Raw genomic sequence first — 9880 nt, 5'->3', positions numbered from 1 at the left:
TTACATGGTTGAAAGTCAAAATGATATTAAAATGTACCTAGAGAAGTCTCATTTCCATTCCTGCCTCTGGCTATCCAGTTTTCCCTACCTCCGTAAGTCACTATTTTGATTAGTCCTCCAGTATTTTTTATGCAAATATATACATATGTGCATATATGTACAGATATAGTCTTATTTTCATACTTACACCAAAAATATTATATACATAGGCTGCACCTAGCATTGTTTCCTTGAAACTATTTCCTGGACATTATTCCATATCATTTTATAGAGAACTTCATCTTTGTTACAGTGCTTTGTATTGCTTCTTAGGGACATACTATATAGTTGATTTAATCAACCACCTACTCATAAACACTTGTGCTTCCATTTTGCTATTACCATAAATGCAGAACAGGGATTTTTATGCCGATTTTCCCCAGCCTCCCCCCTTGCCCAGTCTTGACGTCTTTCTGCGCGGAGTAGACAGTCAATAAACACGGTGGGAAGAATGACTTAACCAACACTAAAGAACGAAGGAGGGTCTTGTAGAAAGGAGCCCGGGATCCCCATTGGCACACGGTCCTTCGCCGAAGCCTCAGCAGGTGGCGTCGTGGGCGGCAGGAACACCTGGCCCTCCGGCTGTTTCCCTGGGAGCAGAGCTGGGTGGTGGACAGCATGATAAGAGGTCTTGTCCTGGGAACCCCTCGGGCCTGTCCTAGGAATCCCTGAGGCTCCTAGCTGCAGAGTCTGCTGGCGTGATGCCCGAGGAGCCGCGGGGCATCGGGGCCAGGCCAGCTGGTGCGGAAACCGCGGCCAGGCAGCCTTCATGCTTGTGTCCTGCGGCGCGGGCTGGACTGGTGCCGCGGGCTCTTCTGGAGGGAGGAGGTGGGGCTGCAGGGCTGGGCCAGACCGCCTTCCTCGGAGTCTAGTGTCATCAAAGTGCGGGCCTCTGGCGTCAGCCCGGTGCAGCCTCCACGCACCCCCAGCAATGGCCAGGTGGGGCCCCTCCCCTCCAAGCAGCCTGGGGTGGGGGCGCGCAACGGGGGCTCGAGGGCCTATGCGCTCCCCTCCCCGGTGCCCGGGGAGTGTCCCGTGTGTTGGTAGCTGCGGTTGGCAGCTGAAGGGTTCGTTCCTTTTGGCTGAAAAGCCCCGCGTAGTTTGGGGTGGGAGTGGGGGGGCTCGAGAAGGGCAAAGTTGGGCTCTTAGCACATTCAAAGTGCTTGGGGGATTGGCATCTCCCCGGGGCTTGCTCGGTGGCGCCGGGAGGGTTAACTCCAGCCCCAAGCTCTCCCGAGGGGCACGTCGTTGGTCCCGTGAACCAGCTGGACGGTGGAGAAGATCCTTCCTGGACTTTGTGCGCAGCTTGGCCCCTGTCATGGGGACAGCACTCGTTCTAGGGGACCGAGGTCGGTTTGTTGGTGGCTGCTGCACTGACCGCTGGACGCTGGGAACAGAGTCCCAGCCGAATGCCAGAAGCACTTATTAAGTGCGGGGGCGGGGGGGGGGGGATACTCTGCTTTTCCAGGTCTCAAGAGGGGGCGGTGGGGGAGAAGAGGATCTGTAGTCCGCGGAGAATTAACCGCCTTGACAAACGGGGTGTGAGGCGGGGGGTGGGGGGGGGAGGGGCGGGGTATTCTGTGGAAGGGCAGAGGGGACTGGGCAAGGACAGAACTGATTCCAGGCCCGGGAGTGGACGTCTGGGAGGGAATTCGCCCCGGGAACCCATGCGCAACGCGGTGTCGATTGAGCAGTGGCTGCAGGCAAGGGTGACTGTTCAGTTATGGTGGTTTGGTTGGTTAGGGAAGAAATCAGAGGGAAAGAGTCTCATCGCCCTTTAACGCCCGCAGTTGCCCTGGCTCAGTCTCAGGGGGCAGGGGCTGGTCCTTCTCAGGGTGAGTGTGGCCTGTTCAGAAAACAGAGAGCAGCAGCTCTTCGGCCTCGGAGCCCACCCAGACCCCTCCCTCCCTGGGGCCAGCTGCCCAGCACTTGTGGTCCTGGGACTGGTTTCCAGACCCAGCTCCCTTATTGGGCGAATAGGCGTCATGTGACTGCTGTGCTGCTGGAGAAACAGGAAGGAGTAGAGCTTGGAGGAAAAGAGATGAGTGTTGCCTAAAGTGTACATTTATTTACCTATTTGTTTGGCTTTTTTGTAATACGATTTTTCTTTTTTGTTTTTTCGCACGAGGTGACTATATTTCAACAAGTAGCAGGGTGGAATGTGTATCTAATACCACTAAAATGAATATGGAAAAACTCGGGGCTAATTATCCCTAGTAGAACTTTCGTGTGCCATGCGGAAAAGATCAGCCGGAGTTCCTGTGTGTTGAGTTAACTCTGCATTTTCTGATAGTCCCCTGATACAAGAATTGTTTACTCCTTGTCAGTCCTATCCTTTTGGCAAGACTGCATTAATTGATGGTGCAGATAGCCTATTACTACAAACAGTTGTACTGGTCTCAGAGAAATAGTTCTGCTTGGGAAACCTAGAGAAAACTTTAGTACATCTTTGAGGAGCTCAAGACACTGTAGCTTAATATAACGGGCATGAACTTCCAAGTGGACCAACGCAGGCTCTGCCACTTTGCAGCCTTGTATCTTCTTTCTGTCTTTGTTTTCTCATCTGTGAGGTGGAGATAATATCTTTCTTGCAGGGGTTCTCTGAGGAGTAAATAAAAGCATATATGGGAAGTGACCAGCACCCATGCCCGTCCATAGGAGGGGCTAGGTAAATAGTAACTATTGGTATAATTTGTAGTGGGCACACTCCCTTAATGCAGAGACATTGTTTAAAAATACTGAGAAGAGAATTAGCTGGGGTCACTTTCTTCTTTGAATCTCTGTATTTATCCAAACAGTGGGCTGGAGTAGTGGATTTATGGATTGAGACACATAATCACACAAACATATGTTTTAAACATTTTTTTAAAAAGGTTTTATTAATTTATCTTTAGAGGAGAAGGGAAGGTGAGAGAGAAATATCAGTGTATGGTTGCGTTTTGTGCATGTCCCCTGCTGGGAACTGGCCTCCAACCCACGCACGTGTCTTGACTGGGAATGCCCTTGTTTGGTTCATAGCCCTGCACTCAATCCACTGAGCCACACCAGCCAGGGCACAAATACATTTTTAAAAAAATTATTTTCTATAACAAAACTGGAAAGCTGTTGAATTCAAAGTGAACCAGCGGTTCCACTATTATTTTAACATTAGACTATTGTTTTTGACTTATAATGAAGAGTGTAGGGTTCTGTTAAGAAAAACATCTGGACCATGATTGATTAGGGATTGGCTAAGAAGCTGAAAAAAAAAAAGGAAACCTTAGTAAATGTCTTACTTTTTCTTTTTAAACCTCAGACTCTAATCCAATTGTGATTTTCATTGACTATATTGAGGGTGAGGAACAGGTTAGTAATTAAAGGTGATTTTACAGACTTCTAGAGAGAAAGAGTATGTCTAAAATAGTAAATTTAGCATTATCTTTAAAAAATCAATTGTGTGTTCTTTGTATTTGGTATCAAATATCTGTTTCATAAACTCAGAAATACTGATGTGTAGCACATGCTGTCACTTTGATTCAAATTGAACAAGTAACTTCCCAGGTATGAAAAGCCAGTTTTCTTTGGGTAAAAATCAACTTCTTTGTAAACATTAAAATGTGGCTGTATCTTCTGCCCTCAAAGTTTAATAAATAAATAAAATATTTAACTCACTCCAATGGTTTGTGAAGCTGAAATACCTAAGTGCAGTGTTTGGTCCATCCTGAGGTTAGGCAGTTTACAAACAGACAGCTTCAGTCCTAAAATTCATATTGTTACGGTTTTAAAACTGAAGCGATACCTAATTTTACCTAATATTTTACGTGGAGGCCCTTGGTGTACGTAGTGTTCCCGTTATTTTGGACATTAAAACAAGAAACACCTCTACCCTGTAATGTTTCGATTTGCATCAGGGACCGATGTAGTCAGTGCCCACTGCTACAGATTTTGGCAGACACGCAAAGTAAATCACGTGCCCGCTGTATGCAGTGTGTTGAGCAATCTTTGGTTTTGGCTGAGGCTTTAGATGGGTGATGGGATAGTTAACTAAGAAACGTTCAACAGAATCTACTAACATGTTATAGGATGAGTTTTATAGACCGTGTGTACCCTGTCCCACGGGGTCATGGACAAGTAGTATTTGAAGCTATTCCTTCAGCATATTGGGCTTCAGGTGTATGGGAAGTACTAGACTAGCAAGCCAATTTAACCTTGTCCTCTCGGGAAGGACTCCCAGTTTAGTGATTTAACATGTTTGTTTAAAAGAGCGGAGGAGGGTGTCAGCAAGGGTGTTCACATCCAGGGGTCGGAACCTGAGTCTGGGGACCCCAGAGCCTCCTGGGGCCTCTGGGAGGCGGCCAGAGAAGGGAGGCTGAGGTCTCTGCCCCTCCTCCCAGCTCCTCACGCCCCTACAGCACATGAGACTCCCGCCCGCAGCCTCTGGAAGGATCCAGGGCTGATCTTGGAGCCCAGGCCCAGGGTGAGTAAGACAAGCTCAGCTGCTGTGCAGGAGTCTGGGGGACACGGGTGGTCCCGGAGCCCAGCACAGGCCCCATTTCAGTGGCAGCTGCAGAGAGTCAGAGGGTACTGAGCTGCTGGGCCCCGCAGCCCCGAGCTCTCTGTCTTCATGACAGTCAGGCCGCATCGACCTCCTGCTGCAGGGACAAATCCATGCGACCTTCCTGCCTCCTGCTTTGGAACTGTTAACAGTGTGCTCCCTGTGAAATGTTCAACAGGTTGGCTGTGACCAAACGGAAGAAAGAGTGTTGGTTGCTGCTTTATTTAAACTTCAACTGTATTGCTGTTAAGGGAAGGGAGAGCATGTAAAAGTTCAAGGGGGCCAAGGGCACACTGTGGTTGTGGAAGGGATGCTGCAGCACAGGCCGGGTCTGTTACAGGTACCCCGAGGCAGTCACCTGTGGGGATCTGGACAGGAGCCTGGCCACTTAACTCACCACCGAAGATGGTGACGCACAACGAGGGTGCGTCTTGGAGGCACAGGGCACAAGCTGTGGTGGTGCTGCTGGGCCAGCCACCGTCCTGTCCAGCTCTTCGAACCTCTCCTTCACACTGTCCCCACCCAGTGGCCAGAGTAGCAAACAGGCCAGCCTTCAGAGAGATGTTCTGTTTGACAGCCATGTGCCATCATGCAAAATCTATATCTTTGCCCTGGCTGGTGTAGCTCAGTGGATTGTGCATGGGCCTGCGAACCAGACAGTCGCGGTTCCATTCTTAGTCAGGGCACATGCCTGGGTTGCAAGCCCGTTCCCTGCAGGCCAGTTCCCAGCAGGGGATGCACGAAGGCAACCACACATTGATGTTTCTCTCCCTGTCTCCTTCCCTTCCCCTCTAAAGATAAACAAATAAAATCTAAAAAAAAACCTATATCTTTATATTGAGTTATTTTTAGAGGGGAAGGGAGGGAGAAAAAGAGGGAGAGAAACATCAGTGTGTGGTTGCCTCTTGCCTGCCCCACACCAGGGACTTGGCTTGTACCCCAGGCCTGTGCCCTGACTGGGACTCGCCCTCTGCCTGCCTGTGTCTTCATGTGTACAGCAGCGATAATAGTCCCTCCGTGTATAATGCTGCTGTCAGGCTGACTGTTGTGATTGGTGGGGAGAGAACAGTGCTGGGCTGCACCCAGAACCTCAGGAAATGGCACCTCTTTGAAAAGCTGTTCCCGTGGGTGCCCTTGACTCCTGAGCACGCTGGGGTTAGGGTACCCACCGCCCTGGAAATCAAAAAATTATCAAAATGTTCACCACTGATGTTGGTGATTATGCCCAAGATTCAGAAAAAGCCAATAAAGTGGTTCAATAAAACATCGACTTCAGGTATGTTCCTCTGCTCTGTGCGAGGCAGCCGAGTGAACACTCTGGAGATTTCCATTGGCTGAGCCTGTCCCTGGCCATTTCAGGGGCCAAAGTGTTTCCTAACTTTAAAAGTATAATCACAGAACCAGCACCCGGCATAACATAAACTGTTCATGTATGTAAATCAGTACCTTCCCCCTTGTCTGTCCCTTCTGGAGGTGAAACAGAATTCTCATTTATTCTCTTTTGCTCTGTGGCTAAAGTAATTTTTTTCTCGTTATAAAAGAAAGAATTCTGATTCACTGCCTTGGAATCAGCTGAGGAATAGACCTGAATCTGCAGAGCAGAGTGGGGGTGAATGGAGTGAAATTCTGCTGAATTCACAGCTCGAGGTAAGCTGCAGTCCACTTAAAGTGCCAGCAACGATAAATTCAGCGACTGTGGTAGAGGACATCAGGGTGGCACTGGGCAGGGTGGAGGGTCTCTTAATGAAAGCATTTAGTCCCTCACACCCGGGGCCGTCCGGTGCCAGGGGGCTGCCTCCTGCCTGTCCCTGCAGTTCCTCAGGTTTGGCTCCCACTCTAGTACCCCCAGGGAAGTGCCCCACGGTGAAGACCGGGCATATTTCTCTGGTTGTTTGACAGCAGGCAGGGGTAAGGGTGATAAAGTCAAAGGAATTCCTATGAAGTGATAGTGTTCAAATGTTTTCAAGTGAGACCTGTGTGTAGTCAGAGGTGGGCTGACTTCCCAAACACACCTGTGAGGATGGTTATTATTTTTCCTTGAATTTGAGCTCATTTTGTCTGGTACTTCCTACCCCCGTAGGTGCGTGACGGTTATACCCACAAAGTGACCAGTGTATACAGCAGGGGTCTCACGGAGGGGGAGCGGAGGCCAGCAAACCTCGGAGGAGTAGGAGGTTTTTGTGCCCTGGTGGTCACATGTGCCACACTCTAAATGCCTCAGATGCTGCGGACTCTCTCCCCCAGCAAATGCTCGGCTGTCCAGGTCTCCTGCGGAGGGGAAACCTCCCCGCTTCTCTTTCCCTGTCTCTGCGTCCTGCCCACCTCTGGGCAGGTGAGGTGGTCTGTAGAAGTAGGTACAACATAGAGTAGGGTGACTGGGACCACGGGCAGAGAAGGGACCATACGGCCTTGCAGGCGTTAGTTCTGACGCCCTAGTCCTGAGTGTGATTTGATGGTGAACTGTCTCATGTGTCATGGAAGGCACAGCATTTGGGCGGGCCAGCTCCTGGTGGAGGCCTGTTACTCACACACACCACTTGCCCCCAACGGCAACAAAGTGTATCCCGTGTGACTTAAAATCAGGTGCCATGCCTTGGTTGTATCGTGGATTTGGTCATGGTGTCTCCACGTTTTCCATCAGAACCGGGAGGACTGCTGGGCCATCGGCAGGCACAGCCCGACCCCACCAGGCGCACCCACTGAGGGGCACCAAACTGCGCCTGGTCTCCCTGGCGCTGAGGTCAGGCTGGGCCTGTGCACCTGCTGGATCAGCACTTCCCTAGCAGACGGGGGCTCCTGAGAGCTGCTCTTCACTTGCTTATGTTTACCTTTCAGACAAGAAATTTAGTCCATAACATAGGCAACAGGAAAAACTGAAAGCACAAAAGAAAAATCCATTTATTTGCCAAAATGAGCTTGTTCTCCAATCTAAAATCCAGGGCGGGGCGGGGCAGGGCTGCAGGCCAGGCTCCAGGACTCTGGCCTTCTTCTGCTTGACCTCTGTGCCTGTTCACATTCAATCAGATTCTCCCTCCGAACTTCGGATGAAGCTGCCTATGGATGTGCTGCCCTTTCTCCTTTCCAAACGGGGTTGTGTAGTCTGTCTCCCCACCACTACACAGCAGAGGGTGACACCACCTATTAAGTCTGTGAGTCCTGTCTCAGTGTCTGCAGGGCTGACCTCAGCACCAGCGTGGCGCAGAGCCCGAGGTGGCCTCCAGGGTGCGCTCTCATAGCCCCAGCTCACCATCAGCACATCTTGTGCTGGATTCTGCCACCTTCCCTGTCCTTTAGTGGGAAGCTCTGGTTTCTCTCAGAAGCTCTTCATGCACTGCGTGGACCCTTCACAGAACTGGGTGGTTTTCAGGGCTAACTGGCAAGAGGAAAAAGAGAGAGAAAATAAGCGGGATTCCCCAAATTGTGTAGCACAAAGCCCATTTTCTGAGGTCCTCGCCAGAGACAGGGTTTTTCCTTTGCATTTCAGGATCTTCTTCCCTGGCCATGGCTGCACCTTGAGGGCAGCAGCAGGGCCAGGAGAGGAGGAGGGGGAAGGGTGCCCAGCAGCCCCCACTGTGGCTCTGACAGGCTCCTGTCCAGTCCTTTCTGCATCCTTCCCACCCTGCTCATGGAGCAGTGCTGAGACTCACCACCTTTAGGACAGAGCTTAGATGCAGGCGGGGACCCACCAGGTCACTGCCATGCTGGTCACTCGTCCAGTCCTGACTTCCATCCCCAGTCTGTGCGCTGCTGCTCGCTCTAGAATCCATGGACACCGGCTTCTCTGTTCTGTCCTGAGCTCTTGGTTGTCATCAGTGAGGGGGCGGCTGGCTCTGGACCTGCTCCATGCTGGTGGCTTCAGAACGATGTGGTCTCTTTAAAGGAACACAGGGGAGGAAGAGAGTGAGTGGACAGCAGGTGGACTTTCTGCTGTGCAGAAATCAGTGCCCGGTGTTGTCTTTACTCACAGTCCTCTGAAGTGCTGTGTTGATTGGCAGGACGCACTTTTATTTTCTTCTCCTCTGGTTGCTCTTCCTGAAGAGGGTGCACGGAGTTGGCTGCACACGCACCGCACCGGGACCGAAAGGTGGGCGTGCCGTCCCTGTGCCCAGACGCACCGTGTTCGTGCTGCTCCGTGTCTGAGCCCCTCTCACCAGGCAGTTCAGGTCTGGACAGAGGCGGGACCAGCCGTCGTGGGTCCTCCCAGGCCTTCCCGACACCACCTGTCCGTCTGTCCTGCACACCACTGGTCTGTGCTCCTTGCCAGCTGAATTCAGAGGGACAGCAAGCCTCCGGGGCACTTGGTGGAACCACACAGCAGAGAAGCCCTGGGTCCCTGAGTCCCTGTGTGGAGAGGATGAGCCGTGGTGGCTCCCTGGCCCACATCGTGGGACACAAGGACCAAGTAGATTTCACTGAGTTCAAATGCTGAAAAGTTACTTAGGACCACTTACCGTTATGACTTTCATGGGCAGAGTCACTGATGGGCAATTCAACTCTCCCTGGCTTGACTGCTGAGTAAGTGTCAGACTTTTGATGAGTCACTTTGTGTCCCTCATCTTCGTTTAGCCCCTGGCTGAATGGGGTGTGTTGATTCCACCCACCAGCATTGCTTGTCCCTCTTCTCTGCCACGTTGGAAGATAAATCGAAGCCACCTGTGGAAGGAGAACGCATATGAAGATGAGGTATCATCATTCCCTCATTCTGAGCACCCTTCTGCCAAGTACATAGAAGAAAATTATTAATCACCCCTTACCTGGACAGTATAAGTATCGCGTCTGCAGCTGTGATCTGCCGATGATTAAAAAGCACTCATTCCACCGACGGTGCCGCCCGATCATCGCAGATCTTTGAGGAGCATCACTCACAGGCACTGCTCCTTGACATCCTTCACAACCCAGCCGAGGTGCCCAGAAGGTCTTTAATGTACTCAGTAAAGTTTACTCCTAGGGTGTTTTGGTTTTTTTTGTTTTTTTTTTTTTGATGTAGCTGTAAATGGGATTGTTCTCTTAACTAAGAGAACCACCCTTTTGGTGGTTCGTTGTTGGTGCATTGAAAATGCAGCTGATTTCTGGGTGTTTATTTTGTGTCCTGCTACTTTACCGGATTCATGTCAGTTCTAGGAGCATTTGGTGGACCTTGAGGGTCTCTGTGTACAGAACCTGCAAGTAGTGACAGTGTCACTTCCTCCTTTGCGATGTGGACGCCCTTGTCCCCTTGTCCAGCTACTGCCACTAGGACCCCAGCGCTGTGTTGGATGAGGGTGGTGAGTGCAGGCATCCCTGCCTTGCCCCCAGTCTTAAGGGAGA

At 50.9% G+C, this 9880-nt stretch overlaps 2 long non-coding RNA genes across 5 annotated transcripts; one reads left to right on the top strand and one right to left on the bottom strand.

Annotated features, from left to right (window-relative positions):
- The first annotated feature begins 1078 nt into the window (after nt 1-1078).
- On the top strand, nt 1079-9518 carry LOC128627569 (uncharacterized). 3 transcript variants are annotated; one of them, XR_008391822.1, is made up of 3 exons: nt 1079-1135; nt 6115-6220; nt 9140-9518. It is a non-coding gene; the product is annotated as an uncharacterized LOC128627569 (long non-coding RNA). The 3 variants fall into 3 exon arrangements; XR_008391823.1 differs by lacking the exon at nt 1079-1135 and adding an exon at nt 1187-1388; XR_008391821.1 differs by lacking the exon at nt 1079-1135 and adding an exon at nt 3334-4495.
- On the bottom strand, nt 7459-8767 carry LOC128627568 (uncharacterized). 2 transcript variants are annotated; one of them, XR_008391820.1, is made up of 3 exons: nt 8539-8767; nt 8221-8445; nt 7459-7946 (listed from the first exon to the last, which is right to left on the bottom strand). It is a non-coding gene; the product is annotated as an uncharacterized LOC128627568 (long non-coding RNA). The 2 variants fall into 2 exon arrangements; XR_008391819.1 differs by having other exon boundaries at nt 8260-8445; nt 8539-8766.
- Nucleotides 9519-9880: the final 362 nt, after the last annotated feature.

The sequence above is a fragment of the Artibeus jamaicensis genome, unplaced genomic scaffold (assembly GCF_021234435.1).
Source record: "Artibeus jamaicensis isolate MK-2021 breed Jamaican fruit bat unplaced genomic scaffold, CSHL_Jam_final contig_447, whole genome shotgun sequence".
Classification (NCBI taxonomy): domain Eukaryota; kingdom Metazoa; phylum Chordata; class Mammalia; order Chiroptera; family Phyllostomidae; genus Artibeus; species Artibeus jamaicensis.
Note: the sequence above shows the minus strand (reverse complement) of the source record. Positions and strands in the feature narration are given on the sequence as shown.